The sequence below is a fragment of the Phyllostomus discolor genome, chromosome 6 (assembly GCF_004126475.2).
Source record: "Phyllostomus discolor isolate MPI-MPIP mPhyDis1 chromosome 6, mPhyDis1.pri.v3, whole genome shotgun sequence".
In the NCBI taxonomy this organism is placed as follows: domain Eukaryota; kingdom Metazoa; phylum Chordata; class Mammalia; order Chiroptera; family Phyllostomidae; genus Phyllostomus; species Phyllostomus discolor.
The window spans coordinates 38,321,348-38,340,672 of record NC_040908.2 but is presented as its reverse complement, the minus strand read 5'-3'; the positions used below and the strand labels follow the sequence as shown (position 1 = coordinate 38,340,672).

General features: G+C 36.8%; 1 pseudogene; it reads right to left on the bottom strand.

The window, feature by feature from the left end:
• Window positions 1-9,054: 9,054 nt before the first annotated feature.
• Window positions 9,055-18,413, bottom strand: LOC114498701 (annotated as a pseudogene).
• Window positions 18,414-19,325: the final 912 nt, after the last annotated feature.

Sequence of the window (19,325 nt, the reverse complement as noted above, 5' to 3'; positions counted from 1 at the left end):
ACACCTTTTTTTAACGCCATAGGAATTTCAAGCCAAATAAGTTATGAAGTAGTTTTAAATATAAGGCAAGGTCAGAAGCTATTAGATGGGGGCTACTAGATGCCGATGCTTCCCTGGAGATAACATCTAGAAAGCAGCAAAACCAGGTGAGCAACACCAGAAACCACTGCAAAGACCAGAGACCCTCAGCCCTACCACTGACCAAGCAGTAGAGACCGTGACCCTAAGGGGGCACCCCTGGAGGACTGAGGAATATTCCCCTGAACTCTCCCCTGAGATCTGCCCTAAGATTCTTTCCATCAAGAGAGAAAAGCCTCAAGACAAAGGACCCAGTGCACTGCTCCTCCTTTGGGGAGCAGCCCACACCATTTCCTTCCCTTTCTCTCACCTCCACCCCCAGCCCCACTTGTTTCTTCACAGCACACATCTCCTAGACTGTAAGGCACTGGGCAGTGGCAGCTCTCCCAGGTTAATCCCCTGAACCTGTCCCCATAGTCCCCTCTTCTCTGACTTCTCAGTGAGCTAAAGTAGCCCAGCCTAGGCTTTCCTTTTGCTTCTTCTATGCTAAGTCCTTCTGTGTTCCATTATCTCCAACTTTAACAAATGTATCCTCACAATCAAAAAAAAAAAAAAAAAGAAAGAAAAAGGAAAAAAGAAGAAGCAGTAGATGCTGCCCCTGAGCCAAGGAGCCCCTTATTAATGACCTGGCATCAGTCTTTTGACTCTGCTCTGCCACATGCCCTCGGAGGCCACTCTGCCCTTTTCCTCATCAAGGTTCGTGACTTTTTCCCATTCCAGGATGACTGGCTTTCCCAGGAAACTATGAGCGTGGGCACAGTACATAGGTGTGTTTTTCCTTGAATGCTTCCATCCTTCTGCCACCCCATATTCTCTCCTGGGTTTCCTTGTCGTACTGTCCTGGTGTGTGACGTATCTATGCTACTATCTGTGCTAGTATTCACTCTATGTTGACTCTTCTAATAATTTTATTTTTAAATGAAACTTTATATCACATTAAAGTGGAAAACCACTATTTCTCTGATACAGTAGTCTCTCAACTTTTTGGTTCACATATCCCATCGGTAAAAATTTTGAGTATGTACATATGTGTTGTTTTATTTACAACAACATATATGTATTACTACACAAACACATAATTCACATTACAACAAATATAAAAATGCAAAGGATTGGTTAAGAAAGGAATAGGAGTTCAAATATTATTTTCTTGCACCGACATAGATCATCTTGTATAATTCCTAGGTTATTCATGTCCAACTTTGGTGGCCATGAAATCACAATAACTAAAAAATGTTTAAATCTATGTATTAAAATCTTCTAGAGTACCACCAGTAGTGTGAATATCACACTTTTCCATTTGCAGAGGAAACCATCGGCGTAACAAAGAGATTTTCGTGTTCTCAAAGAATATGTTTGTCCTTTCACTTTCAAACCCTTAACTTATTGGATGATTCTTTTCAACTTTTGAATCAGGAGAAGAGTGACCTTCCCAAAGTTAGAGTGTTCGTCCTATTCTTGCATCTTCCAAATCACTCATGCTGACAGCCACAGACACAGATGTCATCGCCATTGTGCCAGACGGACACAGGTCTATTTTCAATAATTGCATAAAGCAGGGATTCCACGCCCCCAAAGAATAGTGTTTGCGGTGCTTTGGCAACCAGAAAAGAAGCTATGGATGCTGAGATCCAGAGAAAAGCCTACAAAGTGAAGTCTTTTTCAATTTACAGAACATTTGGCTTAGGTATTTGGGGTTTTGTTTTTTTTGAAGGGATGGTTTGGTTTTTATTTGCTTTTTGCATTTTGAAAATCATAGAGGGGGCACATCAGAAACAATTAGGAAATATTATTGACTACTAATCCAAGCACTTAGGTTTTTTCTGATGATAAAACTAAGGGTCAAGTTGCCAGTGGCTGATCTAAAACCACATGCTGAAGCCAGGTTTCAAAAACCAAGTTTATTTGTATTTAAAACCTCAGACTCTTCTCAAATACATAATGGTGCTTCTTTGCTTATTCCAAAATAATGCTACAGAGCTTTTACAAAGCTTCCTTCTATCTCATCTAACTAAATGGTTTGCTTCAGAATTTTATATATTGCATGAGGAATATTATATCTAAAAAGTGCTATTTAGTAAAGTCACAATATCAAAAAACAGCAACTGCTTTCATTTTTCTATATTGTCTTTCAGTTCAATATCATACACATAAAATTAACTAATAACACAATAATTAAAGACAAAGTTTGTATTCAGATTTCTTGACTTAATATTACATGTCTTCCATATTCCTATAACATCATCAAAGTGGTGGTTTTAATGTTTGGATAATCTACAGATTTCATGAATTATGATGTTGTTCTATCACCAAGCATTTAGATTATTTGCAATATCATTTTGGTGCATGAAGCTTTCTTTTTCTTTTAATTATTTCCTTATGGTAAAGTCTAAGAAAGAGATTCTGTAACTGTTGACCTATCATTTCCGAAATGCAATTCTCACTACACTGTTTCCAGAGCCTCCTGCCAATCTTACTGCAACACTGCCAGTATTAGGAACCCCCTTGTCCTTCTTCCCTCCCTCCCTCCCTTTCTCTCCCAACCCCACACCTTTCCACACTCCCTTTTTCTCTCCTCCCCATCCCCTCCTCCTGCCCTTTTTTTTCTCTTCCTTTCTCTAATTTAAGAGAAGTAAAAGTAAAAGTGTTACTTTTATGTGTAAGGCATTTCTGCTTTACTAAGAAGGATAAAATATGTTCTGTACATGTACTAACTAATGTGTTTCCCTTTTGTGAATTGTGGCTCCATGTCATTTTATCATTCACCATCTGATGGGATCAGGCCTTCCTTACTGAATGCATCTGTAATATGTTTGTTAGACTTTATCATTCATATGATAAAGGTGTATGACCTTGGACAAGTAATTTTAGCTTTCTGTTACTGGATTTCTAATCTATAAAAGGAGAATAAGCATCTCATAAAGTCATTGGGAACACTAAATTGAATGAATATATTCCAAATTCATACAAAATTTTCTGTCCTCAATAAACACAGTATATTTTGTCTAAAATATTCAATATATTGCTTACTTATAAAAGCAACTCTTTAGTCTGTTTGGCTCTCCATTAGTTTCTTTATTTTTTCTTATACATTTATTAATTTAACTTGCCAGAGTACATAATTTTGCATGTGCTTCATCCTTGGTAGAAATATCCTGATTTAATAGACTACTTTACAGATTGATGGTCCACTTCAGGATTGTACAATTTCAGGTCCAGCAACAAGCTATCAGCCTTGTACAGAGACCCTAGAGCTCTACAGCACTGGTCATCTACCCATAGTGTCACCAAGGGCACTGACAGTTACAGGCCAAGTTCAAGACGTGGGCTTCTATGCAAGGGTCATTTTAGTGGGCCCCCCACAGGTCATTGAAAGGATGGTTATATGCTATTTTATAAAACATTTCTTAAACACTCCCTATGTATACATTAATGAGGCATAAAGGGAAAAAAGGATGAATTCTCTATTTTTATCACTTCTTGAATTTACCCAATAAAGATTTCCTGAATGTTGTGTTTCATACATATCTACCCTCACAGTGAGAAATATAGAAGTTGTGCAGGTTTAGAGTATGGAGATAGGAAAATGCTGAATTCACTTGGAAATCTGAGACTGAGGGCCAGAAAGATATATTGAGTAAGCAGCTGGAAAGATTGGCCTGGAGGTCAGGAGTATAGATGAGAACCACAGACAGCAGCAAAGTCACAAGAATGAATGGGATCAAGCAGGGGAGCTGTGTGGCGAAAGAAAAGAAAAGAACCTAGAATGGAGCCCAGCAAAGACAGATGCATAGAAGACGTGTCTGCAAAGAGGCTGAGGCAGAGTTGCGGTAAGTGGGAAAGCAGCAATAAATTGTCAAAGATTGCTAGGGAAAAGAGAACGTTTTAAGAAAGAAGAAATAGCTAACAGCAGCAAATCATTGTAAGAGGTCGAAACAACATTGGGATTACAAGTGGCCTTTAGATTTATAAAAATGAAGAGAATTTGTGGCCATTACAAGAATGTTTTCAGCAGAGTGGTGAAGACATGGAGAAGGCTGAGGAGCAAGTGGAAATTAGGGAAACAGGGCAGATAGAGACAACTGGCTTTAGAATTTTTGTTCTGGAGGTTGGTAGGTACATGGAGTGGGAGCGGAAGGAGGCGTGGGATAGAAGGAGGGTTTTTTTTTTTTTTTGTCTGATTTCTCTCTGTGTGTGTTTGTGTGTGCAGATTTATAAAAACCTCTCAATATGTAGCAAACATCCATATCTATATTTAAAGAGACATTAACATCTTCTGATTTTGGAAAGCTCAAAAAGCTGAAACACACTAAAAAGTGTTAGATAAAAACATACAGGACTCTCATAATCAAAAGGGATTTTACAAAGTCATGCACTAAAGTTTCTGGGCCCCAATATGTACAAAGAACTGATTTGTTGTCAAATATGCCTGAGGACCAATCTGAAGTTACTATTTATGAGGCTTTGGATAATTTACTTAAACCAAGTCACTCAATTTATTAATCTCTACAAAAGGGATAATACGATTTTCCTAGTAGATGTTTGTCCTGAGCAAATAATAATATTGGCCACTTCCTGTTCACAGACCATGAGCCTGGCCTGTGCATCTCAGAGACATTAGTTATTAAAAGTATGGAGAGGTGCATGTATATGACATAGTCACAGAGTTTGAATGGGTATTGACCCTGGTAGGGACCCTACAATTTACTTTTTTGAAACAACCCCAGATGTCACCTTTAACGATGGCCCCTGTGTCTCAGTTAGAATGCACAAATGCAGCCAAGTGAGTTCCATCAAAACTTCCCTGGCCTAATCCTTCCAAGTCATGTAAAGATACTCATTTTATCTTTCATACTTTGCGTAAATTGTTAAATAATCTTTGTGTTTCTTACCTTTTAGTAGAGGAAACTCAAAATCCATATTGTATAATGACTTATGAGATACACCTAGTTATGACAGACTTTCATACAAATTATTACTTGACAATATTATGGCTTAGCATCACATAATGACATCTTCTACCTGTGAAGGTGATAGTAGAAAGATGCAAAGAGTGGTTTACCAAGCCTTTCACAAGAATGCACACTAGAGACACCCTGTGCTTTCTTTTATGGTTTCCTTTGGGTGGATTCTTCTAACCCTAATAATATGATATAGTTCAAACCTTAGGTGTCTTCATCCCTGTGTGACTTCTGTTACTATCACCCTCATTATTGACTTTAAAATCCACAACCATTGCTGATAACCATTATATTTTCATGCTTTTATTCTGTTCTCCCTTCTCTTCCTCTTTCCTTTCTACTATTTACTTTTATCTCCATCAAATTTGTCAATTATGGCAGAAATGGTTAACCTTCTATAAGCACCTCTCTACTTACACAGAATATCTTTGGAGTCACTAATGTTCCAAAAATTGTCTGAGACCTGGAATTGTACTACAGTATCAAAGATAATAGCTTTAATTTATAGAGCACTTGCCACGTGCTCAGCAGTGTCCAGCCATGTAATATGAAAAATAGAGGCATTTATTGAAAAAGATTTAAGAAACACTGTACATAAGACAATGATGCCTCAATCCCCTTCAAAGTAGGCACCTTGGGACCTCACACAGTTCTCCTAATTGCCATCAGTCACCCCATCATATTTTCTTGAATCTTATCAACAGTCTTCAGTCTCTTCCCTTTCAAAGGCACCTTTAGTTTAGGGAAAAGCTAGAAGTCACAGGGCTCCAAATCTGGGCTATAGAGGGGCTGAGTCACCTGGGTGATTTAATACTTTGCCAAAAAACTCTGCATGTGGCGTGGTGCACAAGTGGGGACATTGCCGTGATGAGTGGGCACAACTGCCCACAGCTGAGGCCTTCTGAATCATCTGAATAGTTTCCACAAAGTAATGTTCATGCTTTATGCAAAATGCGATGCAGATTCATAGCCCTCCTCACTCAGTCACTTTGAATGCGACAGCCACACAGTACAATTGTTCAGTCACCAGCATTTACTGCCCCCACTGACTAGTACAAATGAAGTCAGCATTGTTCACACATGCACATTCCAGTCCACTCTCCTTGGCTGCCAGGTTACATCAATGTCACGCAAACTCTTCTTTTATATTAACAATGGCTGGACTTTTTCTGGCAGACTATAATATGTATTAATCTGCTCTGAAACCCTATGAGTTAGATGCCATGATTATCTTACCTTATCGATGAGGCCAATGAACTCTAGCCTGATTAACTCAATTAGTTAATATTTTTAAATCACCCAGTTAATAAGTTGTTGAATACTGTTAAGCAGTTCATAATGTACTTGATGATTTTCCTGCCTCTGATGTGTAATCATTTATTTGAAGTCTGAAGTACCCACTCTCTGAGTTAGCAATCCTCATTATCACCATCTTAACTATTGCTCTTATTAACTTGGGTGGGTTTCTTTAAATGCACATGTCATATACTCAGAAAACCACCACTGAACCTGCCCTAGAGGCATCCTTAGCCACTTTCCTGAGATCTACCACCTTTTGCACATACCAGAGTATGTTCCTCACAGTGAGTGACTCCAAAGGTATCCAGTGCTGCTTTTTAAATAATAAATTTACACATGCTAATAATTTTGTTATAATGTCACTGAATTAATTTGATAACACATATAATGAACCAATAAAAACCACACAAATTAGAGGCCTTGATAGAAAAGCTCAGAAGTATTCAGGCAAATAATACACAACAATTGAGGGACAAGATGATCTAAGAACATTAGATCTCTTTTTAAGCATTTACTATTTCTCAACTGAAAATAGAAAGACAAATGGTGATTTCAGGACATTTGTAAATAAAAAGGAGCACAAACCCCAAACTCTCCTGAAATCATATCTGTGCCTATTTCACAGAGTTATGCTTGAGGATTAAGGTAAGCAATGCATACAAAGTAGCTAACATCCTGAGCATCAGTCAAGTTTTCTTGTTTCTGTTGCTTTAATTCATATCCCCTTCATTAGTGCTATTCAAAATGTCTTTGTTTCAAGTTGTTGTCCTTTGCCTGATTTTCTGAAAATGGGTTCATATTTTGCTCATTTAATTATTTATTTACTTTGGAATACATAAATACAATGATATGACTCAAACGTCAAAATTTTAAAGAAAGATGGACTCATGAACATGGACAACAGTGTGGTGATTGCTGAGGGGAAGGGAATATAAAGGGACTTAAATGGTAATGGAAAAAATACAATAAAAATTAACCTTGGCTGGTGTGGCTCAGTGGATTGAGTGCTGGCCTGGGAACCAAAGGGTCACCAGTTAGATTCCCAGTCAGAGCACATGCCTGGGTAAGGGCCAGGTATGTGCTCTGCCTCTCTTTCTCCCTCCTCTCCCCTCTACAAATAAATAAATAAAATCTTTTTTAAAAGATTAAATAAAAAATTTATAAAAACATTCAATAAAGGATCTCTTATCCAACATTAGATGAGTGCCCATGACCCCAGCCGGTTACCACTCTTCTTTGTGTCTTATATTTATACTGCCAGGGGAAGATAGTGTGCACACACAAGCCAAACACACACACATATGTATATGAGTATACATACATATATGTTTGTGTGTGTGTGTGTGTGTGTGTGTATATAAATAAATTATTTTCCCTTCTTTGTATAAAAATCATTGCATACCGTATGTATATTTAATCCATCCTCACTGGTTTTCTTTTTCAAAAATTTCCTGGATATTCTTGTTGATTTTCATATGAATTATACAATCAAGTTGTCTAGTTTGGGGAAAAAACAGACTTGGTATTTTTACCAAGATCATGTTAAATTTATAAGTAAACTCAGGGAGAATTAGCATCTTAATGATGTTCAGACTTTCTATCCAAGAACATGCTATGCCTTTCCATTTGCTCATACAATCTTTTGTGGCCTTCAAAAGTATTTTTTTTAAATTTTTGTGTAAGTCTTACATTTTATACCTTCAAATTTCTTGTTTAGATTGTTCAATAGTAAAAACTATTGAAATCTGTATATTAATTTATCCTGACATCTGAATGATTTTATTGTTGTAGTAATTTTAGTTGTTTTTCTTCATCTGCAAAGTAATTATACCATTTGCAAAGTAATGCTTTTGCTTTCTCATTCCCAACTTTTTTTTATTTTCATTTCTTGCTCATCTATTTGCACTGGCTAGTTTACCATGATTCTTTTCCTTCTTTCTTTTTTTTTAATTTATTGGGGTGATATTGGTTCTTGGGTCATATAGTTTTCAAGTGCCTTTTCTTTATTTCTAACAGACCTAGTAATGCTTCTATCTTTTTCCCCAGAAAGTGTGATGATGGGTTTTGGTTTTAGATGAATATATTCTTTTATAGATTTTTTAAAAATTTAGTATATTAAATTTTGTAACATGCTAGTTTAGTGTTTGTCAAAATGGTTATATATTTTTTCTTCTGTCAATATTATATTATTAGATATCCTAATAGTGAACTATCCTGGTCATATGGTATTATTCTTTTAATATGCTGCTGGATTCCAAATGCTAAGATTTATTTAGGAGTTTGGTACTGACCTTCTAGAGAGACATTGATCTAGAACAGTGATTATCCAATCTGACTACACATTGCAATGAAAGAAATCAATAACATAAGACACAATCAATAACAACAGAGCAATACTGACCCACTCCCACCATGCACCAACCCATTACACCAGAATCTGTGGAAATGCATCCTGCCTATTTGGGGAAGCTAGCGTAAAGCCAGGCCTAGAAACACTGGCCTATCATTTCCTCCAAATAAATTCAAACTGTGTTGTTGCTGCTTTAAGACCAGTATTGTGTTCATTTTTTTTTTACAAATGAGAAAAATGTTTACTAAGCAAACAATTTAACAGTTCTCCCTTAGCAGAATTTTACATATTTGAGCACAACCTGAAGGCAATTAAAGTCTTAATTAATACACTATATATGGTGCTTATTCTACAACCGAAAAGTGTTTAAGTTTGTGACATGCCACTTAAATGTAAGCATTATTAAAAATTACAAAGTGTTTGGAGATTATTTTGATAACCTCTTGAGTGGCAGCTCCTCCTAAGAATGCAGCAATGGCGTGTGGCTCAGCAGCTCCGTATCAGCAAAACTCATGGACATAATCATCTCTCACCATTGCAGATAGTCCATATTCTTCAGGGAAGCTGGTGAGACAAGACTTCCACTTTCCTCTATCTTCTTCAACTTGATAGTCCTATACCCCTGCATATCTACCATGTTGTTTATGAAATCTATCCACCGCCCATAACATTAAATAGAATACCATCTCATTATCTGGATTGTCCATGCTGGAAATAGTTTCATCCCTGTTAACTGTACTCAAGCCATATTCTTCAGCTAAGAATCGACATCTTACCACTCAGAGAAACAGAATTGCTGCAGATGATCTTAATTCTTTCTCTGGAATGGACTCTGGTGCCCGGACTGTAGACTGCAGTGATTTAGCCACATGATTCCCCACAGCAGCAGCTTCTTCCTTTGCTTTTTCATGCTAATTTTTTTTTTTGCAGTTTTATATATTTGGCAGAATCTGCAATCATGTCAGGAATTGTACCTGGGAGAGGTAAATTTCCTTGACCCTCTTTAGCCACAAATTCCTTTGAGGCACGAGCTAAAATCCGAAATGATGGAATGGAGTCTGTTTGGTGACAGTCATGCAGCAGCATCATTAAATATATCTTTTGCTTGGGATCTGAGTCAGATTTAGTGCTGTGTTCACATTTGCAATAACTTCTTCAAAACTCTCTTCATCTTCTGGAACCCCACTTTAACTCTTTAGAATTCCTTGTCTAATCAAATCTCACAACTCTTCTTTTTCTTTGTAAGTTTTAGGTATTTGTCCATTTGTTTCACTATGCCACTACGCTTAACATTTAGCTCTAATCACACTCCATCGAGTGTGGCTATGGTCGTTTTTGTCCATATGATCCAAATTATAAGACTAAAAATGTTCTCGCAGTTCAGTTAAGGGCTTACCCAGTTGTAGACCCTCTAATGCATCATCTGGATGAGATTCTATTACTGGATTTCTTCTTTCATGGTCCTCATATAACCAATTAGTCCATATGTCCTACAGATCAAAAGAGGGATATGGAAATTCCAGAGGACATCTGGACATAGCAATGTACTTTCAGGAAGCTGAGTTGCAACCACAATGGTAAACCTACAGAAAAATTAAGGATCACTGTCAACAAGGTTTTCTGGACTCTCAGTCTACAAGGTTTTCTGGACTCTCAGCTGCCTGTCATCCTTGTGCTCCTTGAGCAGCTTCCCTGGGTGTGCCAAGGCCGATCCCCTGTGGAGTACTCCCAAGACCTCCATGAGTGTGCAGGCACACTCTGTGTTCGTTCCTTAAAAGTATTTTGGAATTTTTCTTACATCATTTTTGTTCTTTGTCTATTTTTCTAACTCATTACTCCTGCCTTTCTTTATTTTTTAAATATTTTTAGTTGTCCCTTCTTGCATTAGATAATTATTTTTTGTAGTCTATATTATTCATTTATAGAAGGATTCGAGGCTATGAATTTTCTTTGAACATCGCTTTAGCTGTATCCTGTCAGCTGTAATAGATACTGTGGTATAGCCATCATTTTTTCTACATATTCTGAAATTTCATTTCAGTTTATATTTTTTCTTTGACCCCAGAATTGAAAGATCTTCCTCCATCCAGCAAGTAGGAAATTTTATTTTCCAATTTTGTTCACAGTGTGAGTTTTGTTACTTTGTAATCACAAAATATTTACCTTGATATTTAAACATCTGGAGACAATTGTAGTTTCCTAGGTTGCTTAGGGCATGATCTGGGTAGGGGTTCATGGTTATTGCAAAATAATGCTTACCCTCTATTTTTATAAAAGAAAAATTAATGTACAACATATAAATCTGCATTATTCTTGTCTTCTGTATACCTGTTTTTTTATACCATTTACTAATGAACTAGAAGAGGTAATCTATTATTGTATTACTATTTTTCTTTGCATGGCCTATGTTTTATATATGTTGATGCTATGGTATTGGTACACAGAAAATCATAACAATTACATCTTCATTTCAGTTTCATCCTTCAGCATTACAAAAGACCATTCTTCATCTTATTTATATAATGCATTTGGCCTGAATGCCTTTTTGTTTGATATTAATACCATGTCACCATGTATCTTTTCTGTTTACATTTGTATGGCAGATCTTTGCCTATCCTTTTAATTTTTCTAAATCATTTTGATGTATACATCCTTTCCTTGTTTCTGCAATAAGTAGAAATGCTGCTAATGTTTTCTTAGAAAGCATAATGGTTATCTATATGTAACAGTGGTTCTCATCAGGGGTGAATTTGCCCTCCAGTGATATCTGGCTATGTCTGGGGACAATTTTGGTTATCATAATCTGGAGGTGGGGTGGGGGGCAGCAGGTTGCTACTGACATCTAGTGGGAATAATCTCAGGATGCGGATAAACATCCTACTCTGTACAGGACAGCATCAAACTCCCACACCCACCCAAAGAATTTCCAGCCCAAATGTCCACAGGGGCAAGGTCGAGAAACCCTGACATGTGGAATGGGTCTGCTCTGCAATCCAGATTGAAATTATTTGCATTTTAATATTGACTTTAGAAGACTTATTAAATATATTATTTATATGATAAATATATTTGGTCTTGGTTGTCATATTATTTTATGTTTTCTTGTACTTACTGTTTTTTAAGTCTTTCACTGTGTTGTCTGTTTTCTTTTGTATGTTTGCGGTTCTATTATTAAAGAACATTTATAAAACAAACATAATTTGTTTTAATAATTACCTTTATAGTTATATATTTATATAGTAGCTTTGGTCCTCTAATTTTGTGGGTGATATCATAGTAGTTTCCTACTATGAGCAATGAAAAATATATCATGTTCTTTTCTCCTTGGCATCCTCTCCTGTTCCTCCCCCACTTGATTTTGGTCAATAGTATTATATTTCTTGATATGTACCTTTCTTTATACTACTAAGTGGCGATGTTTCTACAAGTTGATTTATCAGTGGTATATAATATTCATTAATTCACAGCTATTATCAAAAATAATCACACATTTTATTTTCAATCTGCTTTCCACTGCTTATTTTATTAGTTGTATTATTTTTACAATGACAACCTTGCTACTCGAAGCATAGGCTAGGGACCAGCAGCATTGATAGCATCTGGGAGCTGGTCAGAAAGATAGGACCTCAGGCCTCACCCAGACCTAATTTTTTAGAATTTGCATTTTAGCAAGGATCCTGGGTGATCTAGCCTATAAAATTCACATTGGTCTGTTGCTCTACTTCTCATGTTACTTTTAGTCTTCGTTCTATCAACTATGTGGAACATTCACTGCCAATTCTTCTGCTGTGCTTCCACTCGTTTGGCTGAAGTTTATTTTCTAGTAATTTCCCCCAGAAGAGCTCATTGTAAGAAATATGTTGACTTCTCATAGGTTTAAAATAATTGGTTTATGGTTTTTATACTAGAAGGAAAGTGTAACTAGTTATAACATAGTTCCTTCATAGTTTCTTTCCTTAGATAGCTTGTACATTTAACTGTATTATCTCTGGGGGCTGAAGATTGCTGTGGAGTAATGTGAGGACAGCTTGATTTTTAATCCCTTAAATACGGCACAATCTTTTTGGCCTAGAGGCTCAAGTCCTAGAACTTTGCTAGAATATTCTTGATGTTGACCAAAATGGACCAAATTTCCTGGCACTGGAGCCCATTCAAGAGGTAAATCCATTCTTTTGTGTCAGAAAAAATGTGTCAAATTGTATCCCCAAACAGTGGCTTCACTGCACTAGCACTGTGTTTTCTTCCTCTACAAATCCAAATAAACATATGGTGGGGCTCCTTTTCATGTCTCCGATTTCTATCGCCTCCTTTCTGATCCTTTTGATCTCTTTCTTTATACCTATGTCATTTCATTTGTCTTCTTTCTATCCTCAGTGCTCTTATCATCACCTCCACAGTGTCTCTTGGCTTTATGATGCTTCCCATCACACTTTTTGCCTGTATTTCATTATTTTTCTTCCTCCTCTTCCCTGAGTTATTCCGCCTCACTTTTCATTGCTCCAACCACCTCACAATTTTGTTCCTGAATTCTTGCATTTCTGTATAGTTTTTAAAAGATATGATGTTTTAAAAATTAATGGCACCACATTAATTCACAATTCCCACCTGTTCCAACAACATTGTTCTCATGAATGTGTTTTTCTCAATAAAGGATGATGCTCTTTTCCTCCTTTACAAATTTTATCTTTTATAGATGCTCTGTCCATTTTCTTGTAATGTTTATATCTGTGTCATATGAGTTGGGGTCTTCTGGAAGAGCTGTTTGTGAGAAGTTGCTATACATGTGGAGGAATCAGGTATGCCCCAGGATGGCTAGTTTTCACAAGAATCTCTTTTCAGATAATGCCAGGCTCCTTCCTGTCAGTGTGGCTTGTGTGCAAGTTTCTTCTTCATAGTACTCCTGCCTCCTTAGGGTTTCTGAATATGGTGAAGGCAGGCTCTGTCACCTATCCGTTCAGTCTCACCTTGGAACCCTTTGCAGTTAAGGAGTCCAGCCATTGGCCCTCAGGGCATGACTACAGGAGGTCTGATTGTGTCGCAGAGTTATAGTGCCTACTGCTGGTTGTCCTCTCTCTTCCACATCCTGGGAAACAGTTACTGAGCAAATGCATTTCCTTTCAGCAGCCCTTGCAAACATTCTAGTGTGTATTCCAGCTTAACGAAAAGTGTCAGCCAGGTTTTTGCTTTCCTTCTCCATACTGGTTTTTGAAGTTTTCCAAGAAGACAAAGAAAGAATGTTGAGTTTATGAACACATGTTTCTGGCAGAATCCTTCCCTTTCTGATTTTTAAAAACACTCTTTATTATCATTAACACTTTATCTTTTGAAATATTTACTTGGATTTTTACCTTTTTTTCATAAATAAAAATTTAATTTTCATACAAAAAAACCTATTTAATTTTTACCTATCTCCTCTCTTTGTTTTTATTCTAAAATGGCTTTCTCTATTCTGAGATCTAAGTTGGTAACATACTTTCATCTGGTTATTTTTTCTAAATTTACTTTTTACGCATAACTTTTTAATTGATCATCAATGTATGGTCATATATTGTGTGAGGTGGAGAGATCTAAAGTACTTTTGCCCCAAATATTAATTTTTAATGCAATTTTTATTTATCTGTTCCCCATTAAATTGAAACACTCCCTTTAGCTATATAAAGTATTTTACTGTTTAATTTCTATACTTACATTTTGTTACACTAAAATATCTATTTCATTTTATATTAGTATCATTGTCATTTTAATTATTGCAGTTTTATAAGGTGTTTAGTGCAAATTTACCATATCTCTTTTTTTTCTTCCATAAATTACTTTGTTGTTGTTTGATTAGAATTGTCTGCATTTTCTCCCCACCACTCCCCCCTAACCCCATCCAAACCCACCTCCCTCCCTTGCTTCCACCCTCCCCCTTGGTTTTGTCCATGTGTCCTTTATAGTAGTTCCTGAAAACCCTTCTCCCCACAGCCCTGTTCCCCCTCCCCTCTGGCTATTGTTAGATTGTTCTTAATTTCAATGTCTCTGGTTATATTTTGTTTGCTTCTTTCTTTTATTGATTAGGTTCCAGTTAAAGGTGACATCATATGGTATTTGTCCCTCACTGCCTGGCTTATTTTGCTTAACATAATGCTCTCCAGTTCCATCCATGCTGTCACAAAGGGTATAAGCTCCTTCTCTCTCTCTTTTTGCAAAATTAATTATCTTTATATGTTTAGGTTTCTTTCTACAAAATAATTACTCGCTTGCAGATATTCATTCTCTCTACATATAGATATAGATAATCTCTTGTAATTAATTCATTATTTGACAAACAATGAGCACTTCCAAGAAAATACAGGTAGCAAGAGAAAAATCAGGTTACATTAAAAAATTAAGGGTTAGTGATTCAGGAGTATGGAAATAAAATAAAATCAAGATAGTGAGTAGTTTAGAATTATTTCTCCCTTTACCTTCCTCTTTCCACACCAGTGGTATTCCTCTCATCCAAATACCATTACACCTTTGGAGAAAAAAGGTCATGTTTTCTTAATTCTAAAGTAAGTATAATTTTTAATCTCAGTATATTCTCCACAACTAATTACTTAAGTATTTTTTTAATAAATCCTTCTAATAGCTTAAATATCTGAAAAACCAGGGGATAAATATCTTAAAGGATAACTGAGTACATAAAAGTACTGTGTGAAAACACAGATTACAAATATATTAGATAATATTTAGTGCAACATAAGGGATTGCTGCCAAATAATCAATAACAACAATCATAAAATAATAATAATTAGTAGCTGTAATATGTCATTGGCTACCATTTGCTGAGCACTAGGCTGACCAGTACGGTAGATTTCATAGAGCATTTCATTTAATTCTTCACAAAACCAAGGAGACAAGTACCTTTATTAGCTCAGTTCCATAAATAAGAAATGTAAAGCTTTGGGAGGCTAAGAATGTGCTTTGGCTTAGCCTGGCATGAGTGGGCAGGCAGATTCAACCCAAATCTGCCTGATCCAAAGCCTACTGGCTTAACCACTATGCTTATTTGAGGGAATGAGCCAGGGAAGTGAGCATCTCAGGGAAACACTGCCTGAAGAAAATGGTTTCTATGTGCAAACTGATCAGTAGGCCATAGTGGGGTTTTCCAGCTGCTCCCAAAAGTTTACTGCATGGGTGTAGTCATCATCAGTCACACATCGAACACTGGAATTCTTCCTCTCTTCTCCTTTCCTAGCACAGTGGACATGCTTTGGAGAATCTGGCCACCATGGCCGTAAGAGCGCTATTTGTTATAAGGGTATACAAGATGGAAGCAGTCAACTCACTGGGTTATGAAACAGCAGAGGAGGGCACGTTAGACAAGCCACTAGTCATTCACTTGACATTCAAGAGATATTTATTAAGAGCCCACCTTGTGCCAGGCTCTCTTAGAGAGCTTGGGATTCATGAATAAAACAAACATCCCTGCCCTCTTGGAACCTGCATTTGAGTGAGGGAAGATATAAAAACACAACTCCAATAAACAGCAAATTCAGTAGATTCAAATGTAATAAAAGCTATGGAGAAAGGACAAGAGTAGGGAAGGCAGGGGAGTGGGGTGTGGAGCAGGCAGCAAGTGTGAGTAAGGGAAGGTCCTGTGAAAGCAGCCCCCACTGTGGAAAACTCATTCACATGCCCAGGGTTTCGGAAGTGGTACAAAGACTTGTTCTGTTCTAGTCTGTTTTCCTGTGACAGTTCCTGAAGTCCTTATTGGCATCAATGTTATCATGATCATCATCATCAAGATATTATTATTATTATTGACTCATTTATTAAGCAATCATGACATGTCAGACACATAAATGTAAGCCATCTTAAAATATGATTTAATTTAGTTAGCAAGCACTTTTTGGTGTATCTCTCTTTTGCCTTTAATTGGCACTTTTGTATAATAGGTTTGGCCCATGACGGCAGGACACAGTAGGTCCCATGATCCTTCCCTTCATATTCCTCCTGGGACTTTGCACAAGTCGAGGCCCTCAAGCACAGCATACACCGAGCACAGACACCCAGAACATGTTTGCTGACGACTGCAAAACAAATACAGATCTGTGGAAAAACAGTGAGAGGACCAAAAATGTACAGAGGGGAATCGAACGCAGAGGGCTCTGTGCACAGTGCCAGGCAAGCTGTGGAAGCAGGGCCCCAGCACTCAGCAGGAAACAAAAGCAGAAGCCATGCTGACCACCAGTTCTTTGCACTCCCACTGTCCTCCTGTTGCCATTTTCTTTTCTTTTCCCTCTTTCCCCGCCTCCCACCCCTTAGACAGCTCACTTGCCAGGGATGCTGCCTGAACTGCTCCAGAGCAGTCTGTGCTCGCTCATAATTGATAAATGGAGGTGTTTTCCAATAACCTTATAAATCACAGCATGCAAATGGTTACAGTCGGGATGGGGAAGAGTGAATCTGCTGGGTTAGGAAGCCATAAGTATCTTGAAAATAAAGAATAACCCTTGCAAAATGACAAAGATAATTTCTTTTAGTATAATTGCCTGGATAGGTATTAGCCATGAAATTACAGAAAAAACAAACAAACAAACAAACACCAACAACAGACATTCCTATTTTATGGGAACAAAAAGGCATGATGTATTCCAAAACAGTCTGTGATCACTAAATTACATAACCTGTTATGTTCTATCCCTAAATGGCTTATTTTTCACTGTGTCTTATCCTGTTTGGTGCTTTGAATGTTCTCAGAAGTAGGTGGAGTAAGATCTTAAATTAATTTTTATTACATAAGAGGAAAAATCATATGCAAAGCCAGAGGTCAAAATATAAAATTATTTAGCTATTTGTCACTATGAGGTGGAAAGAGTTAATGTTAATTTTTTCAAATCTATGACTTCTATAATTGTTGAATCATTATTTTCAATTCAGCACTTCATATTCATAGGAGGGGCTCCTTTAATTTTGTGGGAAGCTTTGCTGAGTATTAAATATTCCCAAGATTCTTTACAGTCAGGAATTGTAGATTTTTATATACAACATGCTATTGTTATAATTTAACCTAAAGAAAGCCAAATTAAAACTGATTTACTAAATAGGTTAAGGATAGCATACTTATTCACGATTTCAACCCTATTTCATGCTTAGACAGGCAGATCTTAATTATACACAAAAGAATACAAATGTTATTAGCATGATAATAATTATTTAGAAGATGTCCTCTTTAAAAAAAAATTAAACCAGTATTGTCATCCGTGCAGCTACATTTTTCAACAGAATGACAGCTTTGCTAGTCACAGATATGTTCAAAGTACATATACAATATTCAAAGCTGTACAGCAGACATGTTATCTGCATGAGCTCGGATATGCAGGGCCAGCAACGGCTGCACACTAATCATTATGTCCTACCCACGGTACTACATGCAAATACAATCCTTTGTGACATTTTGTCAAATATTTTGAGGATTCTATACTCCTTATCACACCTCCATCCCCATGTCCTCATCAACAATCAGGCACCCAGAAATCAGTTCCACGCATGGCACGGACTCTAGCTAGTCACCAGCATAACACCATGCCAAATTAGTGACAAGGAAATGAAAGATTTACATATAAGTGGCTAACAGGCAGGGAGGGCACAGGCAAGGCAAACTCAAGTTTACATTTACCACCTTGCCAGCTATGTATGGCAGAGGCAGCCCTGGGAAAAGCAACTTTACCTTGTATTTGTGGAGCAAGAGATGTAAACATTACGTATAGTACCCAGCAAATGACATAATAAATAAACCAATGTATAGGTACTGCATTTGGAAAACCCATATCATGGGTCGATACCAATTGTCAATGAGCCCATATATGATCAGATTGAGAAAATGTAGAAATGTTTCAGGGTTAGACTTGGCTACAGTACAAGCAATGCATTTTTGAACATTGATTTGCCAGAAGTGTATCTGTTGTCTGTTGCTCCAGGCTGGCATTTTTAATTATTTCTGGGACAAATGGATCAGTGATACACAGAAAATCTGTAGGGCTTCTTGTCAAATTAATAAAATAATAATGAAAGTAGTCATCTCAGACTGCAAACTGTCAAAAATCCTTGAGAGATCTATAGTTATCTACATGGTTAAACAAACTAAAAGGCTCCTGCATGCTATTTTAAATCCTAAATGCGGTGAGATAAAATAGATTGTGTAGTGTCCATTGTATACAATGACACCTACTGTGACAAAACCCGACTATGTTTAATGACCTTTTTAAATCTTATACCTAGAGTCCATAAAAGCATTGTAATTCAGTTGTAAAACACACTTTAATAATCAAAATGCAGCTGTTAAAATAGCATTGCTCATAATTCTAACTTGAGGCAATTTTTTTTTGTTTTTAATGCAGAAGAGCAGACCACAGTTTAAAATTCCTATGAGGTCACTATTGGCCATTACAGTGTTTTTTTGCAACTTAATAATAGATGTTTTAAAGTTTAAGTGCAGCCTCAGGCACTCATAAGCATTTATTACAAATCGCTGGTTGCCTCCCTTATGCAGAGAGGAATAACATTTACATACAGTAGCACGGATTAATAAGATAAAAAATTTGAAAAAGCCGTCAGTCAGGGAGTGAAACTGGTGCTAATAAAGCCCACTATATTCTTCGGAAATATCAAGC